The 20,042-nt window shown below is 37.4% G+C and overlaps 1 protein-coding gene across 4 annotated transcripts in view; it reads left to right on the plus strand.

Moving 5' to 3' along the window:
- CHM (CHM Rab escort protein) overlaps nt 1–20,042 on the plus strand; it is a 555,159-nt gene that overhangs the window by 278,771 nt on the left and 256,346 nt on the right. The window lies entirely within an intron of this gene.

Below are 20,042 nucleotides of genomic sequence, written 5' to 3' on the forward strand. Positions count from 1 at the left end.
ATTTGCATATTTATGCATATTTATATATGCATTCATTCATTTATTTTTTTATTCATTCATTTATTTATTTATTTTTAGTTTTATTGAATTAGTTAATTTAGAATGTTTTATCATGGTTACAAGATTCATGTTTTTTCCCTCCCCTCCCACTAATCCCCTCCCATAGTTGATGCTCAATTCCACTAGGTTTTATATGTGTTGTTGATCTATCCCCTTAAACGCTACCCCTCATGCTTTCCTGATCAAGATCAACAGGTCACCCAGATTCACAACCCAGAAGTCATCCTGGACTCCTCACTATCTCTCACACCACCCCCATACCCAAGCTGTTGCCAAGGTCTACCAATTTTACCTTTGCAACATCTCTCAAATATGTCCCCTTCTCTCTTCTGATATTCCCATCACCCTCCTATAGATCTCATAACATCTCCATTGGACTATTGCAATAACCTGTTGGTAGGTCTGCCTAACACAAGTCTTTCCCCACTCCAAACCATCTTCTATTCAGCCACTCAGTTGATTTTCCTAAATTCCAGGTCCAATCATATCACCCCTCAATACACTCCAATGGCTCCCTATCGCCTCCAGGATCAAATACAAAATGGTTATTTGGCTTTTAAAGCCATTCATGACCTAGCCTCTTTCTACCTCTCCAGTTTTCTTATACCTTACTCCCTGACTCATACTTTTTGATGCAGTAACATTTCATTCCCCAGGAAACTATTTCTCAATTTTGGGCATTTTTCTTTGGCTGTCCCTGAGCTTCCTTACCTCCACCTACTGGCTTTCTTGGCTTCCTTCAAGTTCCCAACTAAAATCCTATATCCTACAACAATCCTATATTCTACAACATTGCCATCAAACTCAAATAGAAATGGAGCCCAATAAACCTCACTAAGGATCCCTGCAGGGTGCATGTTGATCTAGAAAACAACATGTGTATTTTATCTATGTTTGGTTATATTTTCTTATTTTTTGGGTAAAGATATTTTATTTTATTTTTTTCAACATTATTTTATTTGGTCATTTTCAAACGTTATTCATTGGAAACAAAGATCATTTTCTTCCCTCCCCCCCCACCTCTCCCATAACCGACTTGCGATTCCACTGGGTATCACATGTGTCCTTGATTCGAACCGATTTCCATGTTGTTGGTATTTGCATTAGAGTGTTCATTTAGAGTCTATCCTCAATCATATCCCTTCAACTCCTATAGTCAAGCAGTTGCTTTTCCTTGGTATTTTTACTCCCACCGTTTGTCCTCTGCTTGTGGATAGTGTTTTTTCTCCTAGATCCCTGCAGATTGTTCAGGGACATTGCATTGACACTAATGGAGAAGTCCATTACATTCAATTATACCACAGTGTATAAGTCTCTGTGTACAATGAATGTTTTCCTGGTTCTGCTCCTTTCTCTCTGCATCACTTCCTGGAGGTTGTTCCAGTCTCCATGGAATTCCTCCACTTAATTATTCCTTTGAGCACAATAGTATTCCATCACCAACAGATACCACAATTTGTTCAGCCATTCTCCAATTGAAGGGCATCCTCTCATTTTCCAATTTTTGGCCACCACAAACAGTGGAGATATGAATATTCTTGTACAAGTGTTTTTCCTTATTCTCTCTTTGTGGTACAGCAGTGCTATGGCTGGATCAAAGGGTAGATATTCTTTTGTCGCCCTTTGAACATAGTTCCAAATTGCCCTCCAGAATGGTTGGATCAGTTCACAACCCCACCAGCAATGAATTAATGTCCCTACTTTGCCACATCCCCTCCAGGATTCATTACTTTCCTTTGCTGTCATGTTAGCCAATCTGCTAGAGGTGAGATGATACCTCAGAGTTGTTTTGATTTGCATCTCTCTGATTATAAGAGATTTAGAACACTTTTTCATGTGCTTATTAATAGTTTTGATTTCTTTATCTGAAAACTGCCTATTCATATCCCTTGCCCATTTATTAATTGGAGAAGGCCTTGATTTTTTGTATAATTGATTTAGCTCTTTGTAAACTTGAGTAATTAAACCTTTGTCAGAGGTTTTTATGAAGATTGTTTTCCAATTTGTTGCTTCCCTTCTGATTTTAGTTACATTGGTTTTATTTGTACAAAAATTTTTTAATTTACTATAGTCAAAATTATTTATTTTTCATTTTGTGACTCTTCCTAAGTCTTGCTTGGTTTTAAAATCTTTCCCAAAGGTCTGACATGTATACTATTCTGTGTTCACCTAATTTATTTATAGTTTCCTTCTTTATGTTCAAGTCATTCACCCATTCTGAATTTATCTTGGTGTAGGGTGTGAGGTGTTGATCCAAACCTAATCTCTCCCACACTGTCTTCCAATTTTCCCAGCAGTTTTTATCAAATAGTGAATTTTTGTCCCCAAAGCTGGGGTCTTTGGGTTTGTCATAGACTGACTTGCTGAGGTCATTTACGCCAAGTCTTATTCCACTGATCCTCCTTTCTGTCTCTTAGCCAGTACCAAATTGTTTTGATGATCATTGATTTATAGAATAGTTTGAGATCTGGGACTGCAAGTCCTCCTTCTGTTGCATTGTTTTCATGATTTCCCTGGATATCTTTGATTTTTGTTCTTCTAAATGAACTTAGGTTTTTTTCTAATTCAGTAAAGAAGTGTTTTGGTAGTTGAATGGGTATGGCACTAAATAAGTAAATTTATTTGGGTAGGATTGTCATTTTTATTATGTTAGCTCATCCCACCCATGAGCAATCATTGTTTTTCCAACTGTTTAGATCTAGATTTAACTGTGTGGAGAATGTTTTATAGTTGTGTTCATATAGTTCCTGTGTTTGTCTCAGCAGATAGACTCCTAAGTATTTTATATTGTCTAGGGTGATTTTAAATGGTATTTCTCTTTCTAATTCTTGCTGCTGAAATGGGTTAGAGATATATAGAAATGCTGATGACTTATGTGGGTTTATTTTGTATACTGCAAATTTGCTAAAGTTGTTGATTATTTCGAGTAACTTTTTGGTTGATTCTCTAGGATTCCTTAAGTAGACCATCATATCATCTGCAAAGAGTGATAGCTTGGTCTCCTCCTTGCCATTTTTAATACCTTCAATTCTTTTTCTTCTCTAATTGCTACTGCTAGTGTTTCTAGTAAAATGTTAAATAATAGAGGTGATAATGGAATCGTTGTTTTACTCTTGATCTAATTGGGAAGACTTCTAGTTGATCCCCATTGCAGATGATATTTGCTGATGGTTTTAGATATATACTGTTTATTATTTTTTTTAATTTTATAATATTTTATTTGATCATTTCCCAAGCCTTATTCATTAAAGACAAAGATCATTTTCTTTTCCTCCCCCCCATCCCCCATAGCCGATGTGTGATTCCACTGGGTATCACATGTGTTCTTGATTCGAACCCATTGCCATGTTGTTAATATTTCCATAAGAGTTTCGTTTAGAGTCTCTCCTCTGTCATGTCCCCTCAACCGCTGTAGTCAGGCAGTTGCTTTTCCTCGGTGTTTCTACTCCCACAGTTTATCCTCTGCTTATGAATAGGGTTTTTTCTCCTATATCCCTGCAGATTGTTCAGAGACATTACACCGCCACTAATGGAGAAGTCCATTACGTTCGATTACACCACATTGTATTAGTCTCTGTGTACAATGTTCTCCTGGTTCTCCTCCTTTCTCTCTGCATCACTTCCTGGAGGTTGTTCCAGTCTCCATGGAATTCCTCGACTTTATTATTCCTTTGAGCCCAATAGTATTCCATCACCAACATATACCACAATTTGCTCAGCCATTCCTCAATTGATGGGCATCCCTCATTTTCCAATTTTTGGCCACCACAAAGAGCGCAGGTATGAATATTTTTGTACAAGTCTTTTTGTCCATTATCTTTTTGGGGTACAGACCCAGCAGTGCTATGGCTGGATCAAAGGGCAGACAGTCTTTTAGTTCCCTTTGGGCATAGTTCCAAATTGCCCTACAGAATGGTTGGATCAATTCACAACTCCACCAGCAATGCATTAGTGTCCCCACTTTGCCACATCCCCTCCAGCATTCATTACTTTCCTTTGCTATCATGTTAGCCAGTCTGCTAGGTGTGAGGTGATACCTCAGAGTTGTTTTGATTTGCATCTCTCTGATTATAAGAGATTGAGAACACTTCTTCATGTGCTTATTAATAGTTTTGATTTCGTTATCTGAGAACTGCCTATCCGTGTCCTTTGCCCATTTATCAACTGGAGAATGGCTTGATTTTTTGTAAAATTGATTTAGCTCTTTATAAATTTGGGTAATTAAAGCTTTGTCAGAGGTTTCTATGAAGATTTTTCCCAATTTGTTGTTTCCCTTCTGATTTTAGTTACCTTGGTTTTGTTTGTACAAAAGCTTTTTAGTTTGATGTAGTCAAAATTATTTATTTTACATTTTGTGATTCTTTCTATGTCTTGCTTGGTTTTAAAGCCTTTCCCCTCCCAAAGGTCTGACATGTATACTATTCTGTGTTTATCCAATTTACTTATGGTTTCCTTCTTTATGTTTAAGTCACTCACCCATTTTGAATTTATCTTGGTGTAGGGTGTGAGGTGTTGATCTATTCCTAGTCTCTCCCACACTGTCTTCCAATTTTCCCAGCAGTTTTTATCGAATAGTGGATTTTTGTCCCAAAAGCTGGGATCTTTGGGTTTATCGTATACTGTCTTGCTGAGGTCGCTTTCCCCCAGTCTATTCCATTGATCTTCCTTTCTGTCTCTTAGCCAGTACCAAATTGTTTTGATAACTGCTGCTTTGTAATATAGTTTAAGGTCTGGGACTGCAAGGCCCCCCTCATTTCTGTTTTTTTTTTCATTATTTCCCTGGATATCCTTGATCTTTTGTTATTCAAAATGAATTTTGTTATGTTTTTTTCTAAATCAGTAAAGAAATATTTTGGGAGTTCAATGGGTATGGCTCTAAATAGATAAATAAGTTTGGGTAGGATGGTCATTTTTATTATATTGGCTCGTGCTATCCATGAGCAGTTAATGTTTTTCCAATTGCTCAAGTCTAGTTTTAGTTGTGTGGAGAGTGTTTTGTAGTTGTGTTCATATAGTTCCTGTGTTTGTCTTGGGAGATAGATTCCTAGGTATTTTATTTTGTCTAAGGTGATTTTGAATGGGATTTCTCTTTCTAGTTTTTGCTGCTGAGCTGTGTTGGAGATATATAGAAAAGCTGATGATTTATGTGGGTTTATTTTGTATCCTGCAACTTTGCTAAAGTTGTTGATGATTTCAATTAGCTTTTTGGTTGAATCTCTAGGATTCTTTAAGTAGACCATCATGTCATCTGCAAAGAGTGATAACTTGGTCTCCTCCTTGCCTATTTTGATGCCTTCAATTTCTTTATCTTCTCTAATTGCTACTGCTAGTGTTTCTAGTACTATGTCAAATAGTAGAGGTGATAATGGGCATCCTTGTTTCACTCCTGATCTTATTGGGAATGCATCTAGTTTATCCCCATTGCAGATGATATTAGCTGATGGTTTTAGATATATACTGTTTATTATTTTTAGGAACGACCCTTCTATTCCTCTGCTTTCTAGTGTTTTTAATAGGAATGGGTGTTGTATTTTATCAAAGGCTTTTTCTGCGTCTATTGAGATAATCGTGTGGTTCTTGTTGGTTTGCTTGTTGATGTGGTCAATTATGTGGATGGTTTTCCTAATATTGAACCAGCCCTGCATCCCTGGTATAAATCCTACTTGATCATGGTGAATGATCCTTCTGATCACTTGCTGGAGTCTTTTTGCTAGTATCCTATTTATGATTTTTGCATCTATATTCATTAGGGAGATTTGTTTATAGTTTTCTTTCTCTGCTTTTGACCTGCTTGGTTTTGGAATCAGTACCATGTTTGTGTCATAAAAGGAGTTTGGTAGAACTCCCTCTTTGCTTATTATATCAAATAGTTTGTATAGTATTGGGATTAACTGTTCTCTGAATGTTTGATAGAATTCACTGGTGAATCCACCAGGCCCTGGGGATTTTCTCTAAGGAAGTTCTTTGATGGCGTGTTGGATTTCATTTTCTGATATGGGATTATTTAAGAATTCTATTTCTTCTTCTGTAAGTCTAGGCAGTTTGTATTTTTGTATATATTCATCCATGTCACCTAAATTGGTGTATTCATTGCCATATAATTGGGCAAAGTAATTTTTAATGATTTCCTTTATTTCCTTTTCATTAGAGGTGATGTCCCCCTTTTCATCTTTGATGCTGTTAATTTGCTTTTCTTCCTTCCTTTTTTTTAAGTTGTATTTTATTTGATCATTTCCAAGCATTATTCATTAAAGACATAGATCATTTTCTTTTCCTGGCCCCACCCCCTCACCCCCCATAGCCGACGGGCAAATCCACTGGACATTATGTGTTTTCTTGATTTGAACCCATTGCCAAGTTGATAATATTTGCATTAGAGTGTTCATTTAGAGTCTCTCCTCTGTCATTTCCCCTCAACCGCTGTATTCAGGCAGTTGCTTTTCCTCGGTGTTTCCACTCCCATAGTTTATCCTTTGCTTATGAATAGTGTTTTTTTCTCCTAGATCCCTGCAAATTGTTCAGGGACATTACACCGCCATTAATGGAGAAGTCCATTACGTTCGATTATACCACAGTGTATTAGTCTCTGTGTACAATGTTCTCCTGGTTCTGCTTCTCTCACTCTGCATCACTTCCTGGAGGTTGTTCCAGTCTCCATGGAACTCCTCCACTTTATTGTTCCTTTTAGCACAATAGTATTCCATCACCAACATATACCACAATTTGCTCAGCCATTCCCCAATTGATGGGCATCCCCTCGTTTTCCAGTTTTTGGCCACCACATAGAGCACAGCTATGAATATTTTTGTATAAGTCTTTTTGTCCATTATCTCTTTGGGGTCCAGACCCAGCAGTGCTATGGCTGGATCAAAGGGTAGATATTCTTTTGTCGCCCTTTGGTCATAGTTCCAAATTGTCCTCCAGAATGGTTGGATCAATTCACAACTCCACCAGCAATGAATTAATGTCCCTAATTTGCCACATCCCCTACAGCATTCATTACTTTCCTTTGCTGTTATGTTAGCCAATCTGCTAGGTGTGAGGTGATAACTCAGAGTTGTTTTGATTTGCATTTCTCTGATTGTGAGAGATTGAGAACACTTCTTCATGTGCTTATTAATAGTTTTGATTTCTTTATCTGAGAACTGCCTATCCATGTCCCTTGCCAATTTATCAATTGGAGAATGGCTTGATTTTTTGTACAATTGATTTAGCTCTTTATAAATATGAGTAATTAAACCTTTGTCAGAGGTTTCTATGAAGATTTTTTCCCAATTTGTTGTTTCCCTTCTGATTTTAGTTACATTGGTTTTGTTTGTACAAAAGCTTTTTAGTTTGATGTAGTCAAAATTATTTATTTTACATTTTGTGATTCTTTCTATGTCTTGCTTGGTTTTAAAGCCTTTCCCCTCCCAAAGGTCTGACATGTATACTATTCTGTGTTTATCCAATTTACTTATGGTTTCCTTCTTTATGTTTAAGTCACTCACCCATTTTGAATTTATCTTGGTGTAGGGTGTGAGGTGTTGATCTATTCCTAGTCTCTCCCACACTGTCTTCCAATTTTCCCAGCAGTTTTTATCGAATAGTGGATTTTTGTCCCAAAAGCTGGGATCTTTGGGTTTATCGTATACTGTCTTGCTGAGGTCGCTTTCCCCCAGTCTATTCCACTGATCTTCCTTTCTGTTTCTTAGCCAGTACCAAATTGTTTTGATGACTGCTGCTTTGTAATATAGTTTAAGGTCTGGGACTGCAAGGCCTCCATCATATGTGTTTTTTTTTTCATTATTTCCCTGGATATCCTTGACCTTTTGTTATTCCAGATGAATTTTGTTATGGTTTTTTCTAAATCAGTAAAGAAATATTTTGGGAGTTCAATGGGTATGGCACTAAATAGATAAATAAGTTTGGGTAGGATGGTCATTTTTATTATATTGGCTCGTGCTATCCATGAGCAGTTAATGTTTTTCCAATTGCTCAAGTCTAGTTTTAGTTGTGTGGAGAGTGTTTTGTAGTTGTGTTCATATAGTTCCTGTGTTTGTCTTGGGAGATAGATTCCTAGGTATTTTATTTTGTCTAAGGTGATTTTGAATGGGATTTCTCTTTCTAGTTTTTGCTGCTGAGCTGTGTTGGAGATATATAGAAAAGCTGATGACTTATGTGGGTTTATTTTGTATCCTGCAACTTTGCTAAAGTTGTTGATGATTTCAATTAGCTTTTTGGTTGAATCTCTAGGATTCTTTAAGTAGACCATCATGTCAATTGCAAAGAGTGATAACTTGGTCTCCTCCTTGCCTATTTTGATGCCTTCAATTTCTTTTTCTTCTCTAATTGCTACTGCTAGTGTTTCTAGTACTATGTCAAATAGTAGAGGTGATAATGGGCATCCTTGTTTCACTCCTGATCTTATTGGGAATGCATCTAGTTTATCCCCATTGCAGATGATATTAGCTGATGGTTTTAGATATATACTGTTTATTATTTTTAGGAACGACCCTTCTATTCCTCTGCTTTCTAGTGTTTTTAATAGGAATGGGTGTTGTATTTTATCAAAGGCTTTTTCTGCGTCTATTGAGATAATCGTGTGGTTCTTGTTGGTTTGCTTGTTGATGTGGTCAATTATGTGGATGGTTTTCCTAATATTGAACCAGCCCTGCATCCTTGGTATAAATCCTACTTGATCATGGTGGATGACCCTTCTGATCACTTGCTGGAGTTTTTTTGCTAGTATCCTATTTAAGATTTTTGCATCTATATTCATTAGGGAGATTGGCCTATAGTTTTCTTTCTCTGTTTTTGACCTGCCTGGTTTTGGAATCAGTACCATGTTTGTGTCGTAAAAGGAGTTTGGTAGAACTCCCTCTTTGCTTATTATATCAAATAGTTTGTATAGTATTGGGATTAACTGTTCTCTGAATGTTTGATAGAATTCACTGGTGAATCCACCAGGCCCTGGGGATTTTCTCTAAGGAAGTTCTTTGATGGCGTGTTGGATTTCATTTTCTGATATGGGATTATTTAAGAATTCTATTTCTTCTTCTGTTAGTCTAGGCAGTTGTATCTTTGTATATATTCATCCATGTCACCTAAATTGGTGTATTCATTGCCATATAATTGGGCAAAGTAATTTTTAATGATTTCCTTTATTTCCTCTTCATTGGCTGTGCTGTCCCCCTTTTCATCTTTGATGCTGTTAATTTGCTTTTCTTCCTTCCTTTTTTTAATTAGATTGACCAGTACTTTGTCTATTTTGTTTGTTTTTTCAAAGTACCAGCTTCTAGACTTATTTATTAAATCAATAGTTCTATCACTTTCGATTTTATTAATCTCTCCCTTAATTTTTAGGATTTCTAGTCTGGTTTTCTGCTGGGGGGTTTTAATTTGATCGCTTTCGAGTTTTTTTATTTGCATTTCCAATTGATTGATCTCTGCTCTCCCTAGTTTGTTACTATATGCACTCAGGGATATGAATTTACCTCTGATTACTGCTTTGGCTGCATTCCAAAAGGTTTGAAAGGATGTTTCGCCATTGTCATTTTCCTCGATGAAATTATTAATTGTTTCTATGATTTCTTCTCTAACTAAACGATTTTGGAGTATCATATTGTTTAATTTCCAATTGGTTTTAGATTTGGTTTTCCATGTACCATTACTGATCATTATTCTTATTGCCTTGTGATCTGAGAAGGCTGAATTTATTATTTCTGCTTTTCTGCATTTGTGTGCTATGTTTCTGTGACCTAATGTATGGTCAATTTTTGTGAATGTGCCATGTGGTGCTGAGAAGAAGGTGTATTGCTTTTTATCCCTATTTATTTTTCTCCATATGTCTATTAATTCTAATTTTTCTAAGATTTCATTCACTTCCTTTACCTCTTTCTTATTTATTTTTTGATTTGTCTAAATTTGATAATGGTTGGTTTAAGTCTCCCACTAATATGGTTTTACTGTCTATTTCTTCCTTCAATTCTCCTAGTTTCTCCATTAGAAATTTGGGTGCTATATTACTTGGTGCATACATGTTGATTAGTGATATTTCCTCATTATCTAAAGTCCCTTTTAACAAAATATAATTACCTTCCCTATCCCTTTTGATCAGGTCTATTTTTGCTTTGGCTTTATCAGATATCATGAATGCAACTCCTGCCTTCTTTCTGTCAGTTGAGGCCCAGAAGGTCTTACTCCATCCTTTAATTCTGACCTTGTGGGTGCCAACCCGCCTCATGTGTGTTTCTTGAAGACAACATATGGTAGGGTTTTGGATTCTAATCCATTCTCCTATTCTTCTATGTTTTATGGGTGAGTTCATCCCATTCACGTTCAAAGTTATGACTGTCATTTGTGGACTCTCTCGCATTTTGATAACCATCCCTAATTCTAACCTTTTCTTCTTCGGCTCTACCTTCTAGTCCAGTGATTTACTTTAAATCAGTCCCCCTTATCCCCTCCCTTGATATATTTCCCTTTTTAGTCCCTCCCCTTTTGTTCCCTCCCCCTCCCCCTTCTCTTTCCCTCCCCTTTTGTTTTCCCTCTCCCCCTCCCCCCCTTGGTTTTCCCTTCTCCCTACCCTTATTGGGTAAGATAGAATTTAAGATCCCAATGGATCTGGATGTTCTTCCCTCTCAGAGTTGATTTCCGTGAGAGTAAGGTTTAAGTAAAAACTCTCTTCCTCTCCTTCTTATAAGAGTTTTCTTCCCCTCCCCTTCCCATGTGAATCTTTGTTTGAGAAAGATTATTCTATTTGGTCTTTCTTTTCCCCCTATTTACTCATTACATTTTCCCCACATGTCAGTATACATAGATTGATATAAATGTAGTCCTTATAGAAGAGAGTTTGAGTAAAAGAAGAAGATAAAATTTTTCTCCTTTTCCCTTTCCTTCATATTTACCTTTTCATGTATTCCATGCTCTTTGATTTTCAATATCTAACTTTCCACAGAGCTCTGGTCTTTTCTTTGCAAAAAGTTGGAAATCTATTTTGTTGAATGCCCATACTTTCCCTTGGAAGTATATAGTCAGTTTTGCTGGGTAGCTGATTCTTGGTTGAAGACCCAGCTCTCTTGCCTTTCTGAAGATCATGTTCCATGCCTTACGATCATTCAGAGTAGAACTTGCAAGGTCTTGTGTGACCCTGATTGGCATTCCTTTATATCTAAATTGTCTTTTTCTGGCTTCCTGTAGGATTTTTTCTTTTGTTTGAGAGCTTTGGAATTTGGCAATTACATTCCTGGGAGTTGTCTTTTGGGGGTTTAGTGTAGAAGGTGTTCTGTGAGCTCTGTCAGTGGCTGTATTACCCCCTTGTTCTAGAATCTCTGGGCAATTTTCTTTGATTATATCTTGTATCACGATGTCCAATTTGGTGTTTATTTCTGGCTTTTCTGGAAGTCCAATTATTCTTAAATTATCTCTTCTCCCTCTATTTTCCAGGTCTGTCACCTTGTCGGTGAGATATTTTATGTTCTCTTCTAATTTCTTGGTATTTTGGCTTTGCTTCATTAATTCTTGCTCTTTTACACGATCGTTGTCTTCCAGCTGCCTGATTCTGGCCTTTAAAGCCTGGTTTTCCTTTTCAGTTTCATCACACCGGTTTTGTAGATGCGTGAATTTCTTTTGCATTATTTCCCACTTTTCCTCCCAGAAGGTTTCCATCTTTTTTATCATTTCTGATTCAAATTCTTCATGGGTTTGTGGAGAATTTCCATTTATTTGGAAGGTTTAGGAGCATTTGCTTGTGTTTCCTCTTCTGTCTCCTCTGTGTTTTGTATTTTTGCTCCATAAAATGTATCAAAAGTTGCCCCCTTCTTCTTGTTTTTTTTGGAATTTGGGGGCTTTTGTGCTTCAGTGTTGTTTGCCATCTGTATCTGAGTGGGAAGGATTAGCTTTTCTTATCTCTGTCTGGTGTTCAGAAGTTTTAGCCCCAGGCAGATTGTCCTTTCTATGAAGTTGTTGTTCTGTCTTCCCCAGGAAGCCAGGAATTGCTGGTGTGTCCCTGGTTTGAATTGAGTGTGCCCTGAGCCAGGGACCTGAGACTAGGATGGAGGGATCCAGCCAGGGGGTTATAAGCTCCCCCCTTCTCTCTGTTTCCCTGCTGTCTGGGTGCCCCCTCAACTGGGTCAGGTTGTTTTCAGGAAGCGGCCTTCAGAATAGCCGGCCCTGGGGTCCTTTTGCCAGCCCTGAGGGTTACTGTTGTTTCTGAAGACCCTGTTCTATGAGGGGGAGGAGCCTCAGCTTCCCTGGGCTCTGAGTGAGGGCTCCTGATAAGAAGATTAGCTTTCCCTGGGTTGAGTTGAGTGTGCCCTGAGGCAGGGATATGAGACTTGGATGGAGGGATCCAACCAGGGGGTTAAAAGCTCCCCCCGTCTCTCTGTTTCCCTGCTGTCTGGGTGCCCCCTCGACTGGGTCAGGTTGTTTTCCGGATGTGGCCTTCAGAATAGCCGGCTCCTGAGACCCTTTTGCCAGACCTGAGGGTTGATGTTGTTCCAGAGGACCCTGCTCTCTGAGGAGGAGGGGCCGCGGCTTCCCAGAGCTCCAAGTGTTCCTCCCAGGGGGTTACGAGCTCCCCCATCTCTCTCTGTTTCCCTGCTGTCTGGGTGCCGCCTTGACTGGGTCAGGTTGTTTTCAGGATGTGGCCTTCAGAATAGCAGGCTGTGGGGCTCTGAGGTTGCCTCTGCTGCCTCGGACTTGGACTCGGCGCTCTAGGTTGGGGGGGATGGGTCCTAGGACCTTCCTTCTGCCTACCCCTTAGGTCCGAGTGGTCTCGGGTTCTGGCTTTTGTGGGGGGCCGTACCTTTTGATCCAGGTCCAGGTCCAGGAGGAGGACTCCCAGGGTCTATGCTGTTGATTGTTTTGAATTTCGGTGCTCTCGGAGCATTCGGTTTGAGATCGGTAAGGAAGGGTTTCAGGAGATCTGGACTTTAGCTTTCTCTAAGCCGCCATCGTGACCAGAAGTCCTACTGTTTATTATTTTTAGGAAAGGCCCTTCTATTCCTGTACTTTCTAGTGTTTTCAGTAGGAATGGGTGTTGTATTTTATCAAAGGCTTTTTCTGCATCTATTGAGATAATTATGTTATTTTTGTCAGTTTGCTTGTTAATATGGTCCATTATGTGGATGGTTTTCCTCACATTGAAACATCCTTGAATTCCTGCTATGAATCCTGCCTGGTCCCAGTGAACAACCTTTGTGATGACTTGCTGCAATCTTTTTGCTAGTATCCTATTTAAGATTTTTGCGTCTATATTCATTAGGGAGATTGGTCTATAGTTTTCTTTCTCTGTTTTTGACCTGCCTGACTTTGGGATCAGGACCATGTTTGTGTCATAAAAGGAATTTGGTAGAACTCCTCCTTCACTTGTTCTGTCAAATAATTTGTATAATATTGGGAATAGTTGTTCTTTGAATGTTTGATAGAATTCATTTGTGAATCCATCTGGACCTAGGGATTTTTTCTTAGGGAATTCTTTGATGATTTGTTCAATTTCTTTTTCTGATATGGGGATGTTTAGGTAATTTATTTCTTCCTCTGTTAGTCTAGGCAATTTATATTTTTGTAATTATTCATCCATAGCATAGTGTTTTGAATTGCTTTTTGAGTTCTTCCAAAGCCTGTATCCAATTCGCTGGGATTTCTGATTTTTCCTTTGCTGATCCCTCCCCCTCTGTTTCGTTCGCTCTTTGCTCATTACCTGTACAGAAGCTGTCTCTTGTAATTTCTTTCTTCTTTTTCTGTTGTTTGCTCAAGTTTACCACTTCTTTGCTCCCCGTATTTGTCTGTGCTCTTGCTCCTCTCATTTTTTTTTTGGTTTTGGGGCTGTCAGTTTCCCCTCTAGGAGCTTTGTCAGATCTCTTGGTACAGTCTCTATGGGAGGAATGTTAGCTTCCCTGACCTCTGGAGGCTTTTGATCGGATTAAGTTCAACTGGGTTGGGCTGTATGTGCTCTGAGGCCTAAGACTCCTGGAAGGCTGGAGCCACCCAGGCTCTCTCCAGTTCTCTCCAGCTGCTTCTCTGCTGTCGGCAAGTTACCCCAGTGCCTTTGCCCTCCCCAAGGTTCCTGTCCTTGTGGGAGGCCCTGCACTCTAGTGGGGGAGGGGTCCTGGCCTCCCTGAACTCTGAGGAGTCCTGATGGGATTATGTTCAACTGGGTTGATCTGGATGTGTCCCAAGGCAAAATCCTCGGTGAGACTGGAGCCAGATGAAAGGACCCAGCCACAGGGTTGCAGGCTCCCCGGTCTCTCCCTGGCTGCCTCCCCACAGCCCGCGCTGGACACTCTGATCCCAGCACCCCACTGCTCACAAGGTAGACCCTCCAAACCAGCATCTTTACCCACCCCCGCTGCTGCTGGGGGCTCAGTGCTCTGGGTTGGGGGGGGGGAGGGGTCCTGGAACCTTCCTTCTGCCTTCCCCTTAGACCCAAGTGTTCTCTGATTCTGGCTTTTAAGGGGTGTACCTTTTGATTTGAGTCCAGAAGGGGGGTTCCCAGCCTCTGTCCTGTTGTTAAGTTTGAATTTTAGTCCCCTAGAAGCATTCAGTTTGTGATTGGTAAGGAAGGGTTTTCAGAGGTCTGAACTTTTGCTGCTTCTAAGCCGCCATCTTGACTCCACCCTGGTAAAGATATTTTATTGATTACATGTAATAACAAATTTTCACTTAAGTTTTCCAAAGTTATATGATCCAAATTGTCTCTCTTCCCAGAGCTGACAAGCAAACCATTCTGGGTTATACATATGTTATCTTGCAAAACATTTCCATATTGTTCATTTTTGTAAGAGAATACTCATATAAAACCAAAACCCCAAGATAAAAACTCAAATTAACTAAAGTAAAAAATTGTATGCTTTGATATGCATTCCAACGCCCATAGTTTTTTCAATGTAGGTAGATAGTATTGTCATAAGTCCCTCAGAATTGTCTTGCCTTCTTGTATTGCTGAGAATAGCTAAGTCTTTCACAGTTGATCATTCCACAATATTATTTTTACTGTGTACAATGTTCTCTTGGTTCTGCTTATTTTGCTTTGCATCAGTCCATTAAGGTCTTTCTAGCTCTTTCTGAAATTATCCTGTTCATTTCTCAACAGCACAACAGTATTCCATCACTAATATATACTGTAATTTGTTCAGCCATTCCCCAACTGATGGACATCCCTTCAATTTCCAATTCTATGCCACCACAAAAATAACTGATATAAATGTATTTTTAAATAGAGGTTCTTTTCCATTAAAAAAAATCTTTTTGTGGTTTCTGGGTCGCCGGCCAGCTGCCTGGGGGTTTCTTAAATGGAAGTTTGGGCCTATTGGGATGAGTGCTTCCTTCTTCCTTCTCCCAGGATGTTTCCCCGCTGTCTTCTTCTTGGGACCCTGTTGCAGAAAAGAAAGGCTGTAAAGAAGTCATAGCCAACAGACCAGGTCAGGAGTGACGGACTCTCACTCGGGCTGTGTCAGTTAGAGCAGCTGGCATCTTGATAATGCTCCCATCCTTCATTTTATATGTGCCTCACAGTAGCTTGTGAGGCCTGGAAGAAGCTGACCAATTAAAGAAAGAGGCCACAGAATCAAAGGGATCTTCTAGAGCATGATAGCTGCTAAGTCATGGTGAAGAAAGACGTCTGAAGAAGAACCCAGAGAAGAATGAAGAAGTAGAGACTAAATAAGATGGTGAAAATGCTTTGTGACCTTAATGCATCATGAAATTGATGCTGGACTTTTGAAGGCAGTACAGCCAGAGCATAAGCCCAGAAACACTTGGAAAGGCTTTGAATACAGCTCTAATAATTGACTGCATTGTCTCTTATCCAAGAGTCAGGCTTCCTAAGTTTAATTAATTTAATTAATAACTTAATTTTAAAATTAAATAATAATTCTAAGATGATATAGGTTTGAAAAATAAAAATAAAAAAGCTCATCACCATAAGAATAACAATTTGATTAGTATTCAGCCCAGCAACTCATGAAGACTGTATAAAGAAAGTGTAAGACATGAAGGTATTTTAATCTGTTTTGTGGAAGGGATTAGCCACATTAATGTAATCAGAGATCCTTGAAGTATTAGAAGTGAAGTATAAAAATGAAAATATCTCATTTGTTCCTTAAAATGACTGTGAGATAAGTGGTACAAAGATTACTATTCCCATTTTGCAGATGAGAAAACAAGCTCAGAGATTAGGTGGTGTGCTCAAGGTCAAATAACTACTAAGTCACACAGGTAAGACTAAAAATCAGATATTCTGAATCTTGAATCTAGTCCTGACAATCTGATGATTTTCCCATGACACACCATTCCCTGGATGTGCAGAACTTGTGAAAGGCCTTGAAAACCAAACATAGGAGTTTGAATTTGGTATAATATGAAATGAGGGGCCATTGTGGGTTCTTGATTAAGGAAATGAAATGATAAAAAAAAGTGTTTTAGGAAAGTTAGTCAGGTAGCAGCACTACATCTACTGGACTAGAAAAGAAACATAACTACAATCAAGGAGAGTATTTTAAATCCATTCAGAAGGTAATGTTAGGGCCTGGACTATACTGATGGTAATATGTGAAGGTTAAGGTCAGCATAAAGAGATTTCAAATGCAGAATGTGAAATTACATGACAAAGTTTCAGGAATCCAAAAGAATAAGTAGTACCAATATCAGAAAAAAAAGAGATCGAGATTTAAAGTTCACTTTGGGGTGTGATAAATTTGTGGTAAAGACAATTGAGAATATGAACTCTAGTCTTTGTAAGTCTTCATAAGTTGCTGAGTGGCTGAAAATTCATTAAAAGGATAACATTTATGATAAGTCTCTGAATTTGGGTAGGCTAGCTCTCAGACCAGTGACATAGAAAATGTAGATCTGAGAAGCAACTGCTTTAGAAGTGATAGCTAGAGCCATGAAACTAGAGGAGCTGCCTTAGCCAAGAGTTCTTCAGTCAGAGATGCCCTCTGTTTTATTGTGTCTCCCTAGCACTATCAAAAAACATTCTGTAATCATAGACACACAATAAATGTTACAAATAAAAAAAATATCTGAGATGAGGACCTATTAGTGGTATTCTTTGATCAAAGTGTATGCAGTTTTATAGCCCTTTGTATATAGTACCAAATTTTGCTCCAGAATGTTTGGATCAGTTCACAACTCCACTGGCAATGCATTATTGTCCCAAATTTGCCACATTTTCCACTTTCCTTATTATTAATTATTACAGTATTATTTTCCATATTGGCCAACTGATAGCTATGAGGTGATACCTCTGAATTGTTTTAATTTGCATTTCTCTAATCAAGAGTATTTAGAACCTTTGTTCATATGATTATTCATAGCTCTGATTTCTTCTTCCAAAAACTGCTTATTCGTATTCTTTGGTGATTTGCCCATTGGGAAATGGCTTGTATTCTTATAAATTTGACTTAGTTCTCTATTTATCTGACAAATGAGACCTTTATCAGAGAAATTTGCTGTAATTTTTTTCTTTGTTGTTTTCCTTCTAATCTTGATTACATTGGTTTTGTTTATATAAAACCCTTTTAAAATTAAATTTAGGCAAAATTATTCATTTTACATCTTGTAACGTCTATATCTTGTTTGGTCATAAATTCTTACCTTCTCCATAGATCTTACAGGTAAACTATTTTATGTTCCCCTAATTTACTAATAATATCACCTTTTATGCCTAAACCATGTACACATTTTGACTTTATCTTGGTTTAGGGTGTGAAATATTGGTCTATACCTAGTTTTTGCCATACTGTTTTCCATTTTTCCTAGCAATTTTGCTCAAATAGTGAGTTCTTATCCTAAAAGGTGGGGTATTTTGTTTTTACCTAACGCTAGAATGCTAAGGTCATTTACCCCCTAATTTATTACAGTGACCTACCATTCTATTTCTTAGCCAATACTAAATTGTTTTGATGATTACTGCTTTAAAGTACAGTCTAAGATCTGATATTGCTAGGCCTTTATCCTTCACATTTTTGTCATTAATTCCCTTGATATTTTTGATCTTTTGTTCTTCCAGATGAATTTGGTCATTATTTTTTCTGGTTTTACAAAACATTTTTTTGAAAGTTTAATGGAAATGGCACTGAATAAGTAAATTAATTTAGGTAGAATTGTCATTTTTATTATATTAGTTTGGCCTATCCATGACCAATTATTGTTTTTCCAATTGTTTAGTCTAACTTATATTTGTGTTTTCATATAATAAATAAAAGTGTGTTCATATAATTCCTGTGTTTGTCTTGGCAAATAAATTCCCAAGTATTTTATATCATCTAGAGTTATTTTAAGTGGAATTTCTCTTTCTATCTCTTGTTGCTGGACCATGTTGATAATGTATAAAAATGGTGATGATTCATTTGGATTTATTTTATATCTTGCAATTTTGCTTAAACTATTAATTTAACTAGTTTTTAGTTGATTTCCTAGGATTCTCCAAGTATACCATCATATCATCTGCAAAGAATGATAGTTTATTTTCTGCATTGCCTACTTTAATTTCTTTAATTTATTTTTCTTCTCTTATTGCTAAAGTTAACATTTATAATTCAATATTAAATAATAGTGGTGATAATGGGCATCCTTGTTTCACTCCTGATCTTATTGGGAAGACTTCTAACTTGTCCCCATTGCAGATGATAGTTGCTGATGGTTTTTCTTTTTAAACCAATAACTTCCATCTTGGAGTCAATATTGTGTATTGGCACCAAGGCAAAAGTGGTAAGGGCTAGGCAATGGGGGTCAAGTGACTTGCCCAGGGTCTCCCAGCGGGAAGTGTCTGAGGCCAGATTTGAACCTAGGACCTCCCGTCTCTAGGCCTGACTCTCAATCGACTGAGCTACCCAGCTGCCCCCTGCTGATGGTTTTAAATATATACTGCTTATTATTTTGAGGAAAGGCCCTTTTATTCCTATACTTTCTATTGTTTTCAATAGGAATGGGTGTTGTATTTTGTCAAAAGTTTTTTTTTTCTTCATCTATTGAGATAATCATGTTATTTTTATTAGTTTGGTTTTTGATATGTTCCATTATGCTGATAGTTTTCCTAATATTAAACTTATATTCCTGATGTAAATCCCACCTGGTCATAGCAGATGATCATTATGATGTATTGCTTTAGTCTCCTTGCTAGTATTTTACTTAAGATTTTTGCATTGATATTCATTAAGGAAACTGGTCTGCAATTTTCTTTCTCCATTTTTGTTCTTCCTGGCTTAGGTATCAGCACCATATTAGTGATATAAAAATAATTTAGTAGGATTCCTTCTCTACCTATTTTCCCAAATAGTTTATTTAGTATTAGGATTAATTGTTCTTTAAATGTTTGATAGAATTCACTTGTGAATCTATTTTGCCTCACAGATTTTTCTTAGGGAGTTCAGTGATGGCTTGTTCAATTTCTTTTCTGAGATGGGATTATTTTAAGTAATCTATTTCCTCTTTTGTTAATCTGAGCAATTTATATTTTTGTAAATATTCATCCATTTTACCTAGATTTTCAAATTTATTGTCATATAATTGGGCAAAATAGCTCATAATGATTGCGTTAATTTTCTCTTCATTGGTGGTGAATTCACCCTTTTCATTTTTGATACTGATAGTTTGAATTTCTTCTTTCCTTTTTTAAATAAAATTAACCAATACTATTTTATTTGTTTTTTTTCCATAAAATTGAATCCTAGCCTTATTTATTAGTTCAATAGGTCTCTTACTTTCTATTTTATTAATTTAACCTTTGGTTTTTAGCATTTCCAATTTAGTCTTTAATTGGGGGTTTTTAATTTGTTCCTTTTCTATTTTTTTAGTTGTATGCCCAATTCATTGATACTCTTTTCCTCATTCAGAGGATAGAATTTCCCCAAATAGTGCTTTGCCTGTATCCCATAAATTTTGATATGTTGTCTCCTTGTCATTCTCTTTAATGAAATTGTTTCTATAATTTGTTTTTTGACAACCCCCCCTTTTTAGATTTAGATTATTTAGTTTACAATTAATTTTAAATTTGT

The sequence above is a fragment of the Monodelphis domestica genome, chromosome X (genome assembly GCF_027887165.1).
Source record: "Monodelphis domestica isolate mMonDom1 chromosome X, mMonDom1.pri, whole genome shotgun sequence".
In the NCBI taxonomy this organism is placed as follows: Eukaryota; Metazoa; Chordata; class Mammalia; order Didelphimorphia; family Didelphidae; genus Monodelphis; species Monodelphis domestica.